General features: G+C 37.1%; 1 long non-coding RNA gene across 2 annotated transcripts; it reads left to right on the top strand.

The window, feature by feature from the left end:
• The first annotated feature begins 623 nt into the window (after positions 1–623).
• Positions 624–3,504, top strand: LOC142143559 (uncharacterized). Of its 2 annotated transcripts, XR_012689546.1 has the most exons (3): positions 624–2,175; positions 2,844–2,937; positions 3,273–3,504. It is a non-coding gene; the product is annotated as an uncharacterized LOC142143559 (long non-coding RNA). The 2 variants fall into 2 exon arrangements; XR_012689545.1 differs by having other exon boundaries at positions 624–2,937.
• The last annotated feature ends 1,223 nt before the right edge of the window (positions 3,505–4,727 follow it).

The following is a 4,727-nucleotide window of genomic DNA, read 5'->3' as shown; positions in this document are numbered from 1 at the left end:
CCAATGCCGGAATGGTTGCCTCAGTGCATTCCACATTCATTCCAATGCCGGAATGGTTGCCTCAGTGCATTCCACATTCATTCCACTGCCGGAATGGTTGCCTCAGTGCATTCCACATTCATTCCACTGCCGGAATTGCTGTGCACACTGCATGGGTAAGTATTTCATTTTATGTAAAATGTCTCCCAAACAATAGACTTTGTCATAAATATTTATGATAAATCTCCAACCATTCTGAACAATTACCAATATCATTAGTCTCAATATGTTACATGCCTGATTTGACAGTTGGTGATGGTGCGTTTGCAAGAACAAATAATATTAATAGACATATAATAACTCGAAAATATATTTCAGGGTTTTACACACATGATTTATGCAAATTTAAAACAAGTGTACTATTACCACAGGGACACTTTTAACAGCAACACAAATTGTCTAAGGATATTAATGATCCCTAAGAGCCGAGGGCTGGTGAGGACTCGAACCCACGTAGCAAGCTGGCAAGGTGGATTGGCTAACTGCTACACCACTGTACAAGTGGTGATGTCAAGGGAATAGAATACAAATTAAAGATGACCAGCAACTTCTAGCATAAGTTGTTTCCCTTAAACATGGGGAAAAATGCCAATACTTGGAAATATGATACCCAGAAAGATTTGGTGCATGCAGAGTCACAATTTATGCATATCGAAATATATCCATGTTGATAAATACAAATCAAAAATAGAACATTTATTGCTCCCATTTCTACAATTTGATTTGGTGGAGCACTTAGCTTTTTCCACTGTTGCCAGTACAGAATTCACATATCTTTGAAATCCAAAGTCTTTGCCAACAACTGCTTTGCTGTGTTGTAGCTGATAACACTGTTGAACATTACATATAGCCACCTTACACACCAAAACATATACTAAGTCACAGAGTGGAATAAATACCCTCAAACTTGTAAATATACCAAGGTTAGCCACATACACGCATCATTCAGGGTTCAAACTCATTACCTTGTTGTTGCAAGCTCATTTCTTTATTCACTGAGTTATACTTCACATTGAAACACCAACACCAAACTGCACATTAACTAGTTAGCACAGCTGAATGACTGTCTTAGACCTGATAAATTGGCCATGTTGCAATTAATATGTACAGCATGATGGATAACGTGGTATTCAAATAATAACCCTAGATAAACACACACATTAATAAAAACACTGTTTTACTAAAGCAACAGGAGCTGCAAAAACGTCACCAAACAAATGCGAATTAAGCGCGTTTGCGAATCTTACGCTAAATACAAGCAGTTGCATATAGTTTTTTACTTTTAGGAGTATGCTTAATAATGTGTTTTATTAACTCAATTGGTGCTTAGGGTTGACCTGGGGCCTCGAACTTCTGCACTTAGTATTGGGGGGTGAAATACATAACCACTACACTATCATGGCACATCTAAATGTAGCACATGCAAATGAATAATACCTCATAGAATTGTACTTAAAACTATTTTACCCATACTATTGCCACAACACTAACAGCTTAGCTCATTAATGACATCTGTAATAATCGTTATAATCTCTACTTACCTACAGAAAATAAACGTTGCTCACATGTCAGGTCACTTTTACACAAAACCACACTTGGCTAATTAGAACGCACCTGCGTGCTCCTAATGACGTGTCCGGCATACTCTCCAGCCTACTCACCTGCATTTAATTCACTAATTACAGTGTTACTTAAAAAGACCTTGCTTGGCTTTCTGTGTTGTTGGGAGATTCACAATTCTGGGTAAGTAGCCCTTAATGGTGAAATGTTTCATAATCTCTGCAGTTTATTGCTGTACCTTGCTCAACACTCATGTTTATTTGTAGGAAAAGATATTGGTGAGATACAGATAGAAAATTATGCTGAAAGGTCATAATGGTTAAGAATTTTATGTTGAAGGTTAGTGGAAAAGTCTTTAATTAGCTGCAGAGTTTGAATATTGAGGCAACTGTGTAGACTTGGGATGTGTCTCTGCATAGATACCTCTCGACTGTAGTGACACACATAAAGATTATCCATCTATATTGATTTATTTTGTACCTGTTTACCCTCCCCTCCACAGATCTTGGTCCTGGATTGTGTTTTTTGGGTGTCTAGTGATTGCTTATTGACATTCCACATTTGTCTGTGTGTGTGGTAAGTAGAAACCAGATATTGTTTTATTACATACCCCTTGTTAAAATACTTTGCATTAAGAATGTCCATACTGTTTTTTGTTTTTTTTCTCTTTTCTTTTTCTAATACCTTTTATTTGAAGTGTGGTTTTTCAGACCCTACCTTAAAGACACATTAACACTCTGTGCTTGAGTCATTAAGGAGAGCAAAGGATAAAAAATAAGTAAATGTTCTAGTGGACAAAGCATGTTACAATGAAAGGGGTCAATGTTGTAATTTTTTTTATTTTTTTTGGAACAAAACATAAATATCTTCACATTTAAAAGATCAGTGGTCAAATCATGTGCAAGCTTAGTCAAGGGTTGATTATCTAAGGTATGGTTATTCAAAATGGGAATATGAATAGACATGGTCTGGTGTGTTACTGAAATGGTTTCTATGTGTAATAATAGGGGAAAAACCATGCCTACCTGTATTTTACCTTTACAATGTGTGTAGAAAGTATAGCTTCATGCCTCCAAGTTTAGCCTTAATGTCTTTAGCTAAATGCACGTTAATGGGGTAGTTTAAATCAACAGCCTAATGTGGCAACATAATTGATGTTTGGTTTTTCTACAGTTTATTGATCAGCACATATAGTGTTGAAGTGCACATTATTGACACTTTATTTGTTTTTCTTATATCTACAGCCTTTAGATTACACTTGGCCTGCAGTGCTGGCTTTTCTGCCATTGCACTTCCCTTTGGAGTTGGATGTTGCCATGGTGAAGGGTGTTTTCAAATGTAAGTAGTATAGTGCTATCTGCACTAAAATGTGATTGGCCAGTGAGTGTGCTCCATACAATAATGTCGTCGTTACTAAGCCTGCAATGTGTGGTTGCACAAACAAAACATATGGGCAGATGCTAGCTATGTAACATATGGGTTTGGTGTTTCAAATTAAGTCAAATAGTGCATTCAGAATCCTAGGTATAGTCCAAACACACAAGCCATTATTATACACTATAATATTACTGGCTTTTTTACACCTGCCAATACATTGCTCAATCTCTTGATATCAAAATGCAAGTTGTCTGACCTAATATTGCCATATTAATTTGTTGCCTTTCGTTCAACAGGGTGTGTTGGCGTGGATTTTGGATTTGTGCAATTCGTGTCTCACTACATGTTGTTGAATTTCCCCAGAGCTCCAAGCCTGCTTATGTCTCTCTTCAGTCTGGCCAGATTGTCATCTCTTAATTCAAGGAATTTTTACACACACAGACCATTACCTTGTTTGCTTTGTTTTTGTCAGCACATTTGAATTCATATATGTAATAAATCTAGCCTATGCTGCAAATGTGTCAGCAATCAGTTGTCATGCCATTTTGTACCATTACTACAGTGCACTGAATAATATTTTAATACCCATAAATCCATGTGTAGTGCTTTCAAAACTATTGTGGAACAGGTTTTATTTTAAATGAATATATGAAATCTAGGTGTGGTTATTTTCTCCTTTGCCACAGATTCACCATAGCCTACAAACACGCTCAATGGGGTAAATGTATAGTTTTAGAAAATGGCTATAGTGTGGAGGTTTGTATGTGTGTTTGGTGCTTAGTAGTAAATTGTTTGGACACTTTCAGCTTTTAGAGCGAACATGTGATGTGCGTAGGAATATAGGCATCACATTACAGGTAAATGTATATAAAGAAAGCAAAAATGTTAGCAGTGTCAGGTCACACACTACCAACTTTTGGCCCTGGGCCAAATGGGATAACAATATTTTTTGCTTGTGCTAGTGGCACTTTGTTTCAAAGTGTTCCAACACCCACATGCCAGACACAAACCCCACACTAACAATTATGGGGAATGCATTAGGGCACTAAGCTAGTGGAGTCTTGCTACAAGGCCATAATACCATCACCTAGGGCCTGAATCATTAGTAATCTTCTTATCTTGTGCAAAAGGTAAGATGCTTATTGTTATGAAGAAACGGGGAGATAAGAGTGAAGCAAAGATGGATTTTCATCCTAGCGTAAGAAATTCGTCACTTATGCAGTGGCTTTTGCTTCTTATCTCCCTTTTCTGAGCATGAACAGAGTGGATTAGCTTAAGATAAGCAAAAAATGACAGATAAGATCCTTAATGAATCAGGCCCCTAGTTTGCTAATTGGTCAAGGCAGCTATATGTAAACTTACAGCCACCATAGATACTCCACATGAGAACTAGTTACATTAGTCTGATTACCCATTGTTAGGCAGCAGTCACTTGATATGTTTGCTGAACCTGATAATGCAGGTCTCCAATGTTATTGTGGTGTAGAAATGTGAAATTTATTCTCAATACCATTTTCATGTAGCTTGTCCTCTTAAAGTGGAAAGTAGTGACAAATTAACATTCCACCTTTGTTTCTCTTCAAAGTGTGTGTCGTAATACCACCAATGTCTGTTTAAACATGCTAGTCAATGTTAACAATAATTTGCAGCATTTGTCCATGCCTTGGGCAAGGGAAGTACAAAGCCTTAATGTACAGATATCCGCCCTTTAGGATTATGGCTCCATGTTCAAATTCCTTTACCACCATCTA

The sequence above is a fragment of the Mixophyes fleayi genome, chromosome 3 (genome assembly GCF_038048845.1).
Source record: "Mixophyes fleayi isolate aMixFle1 chromosome 3, aMixFle1.hap1, whole genome shotgun sequence".
Lineage (NCBI taxonomy): Eukaryota > Metazoa > Chordata > Amphibia > Anura > Limnodynastidae > Mixophyes > Mixophyes fleayi.
The sequence above is the reverse complement of the archived record's forward strand: the minus strand, read 5'-3'. Positions and strand labels throughout refer to the sequence as shown.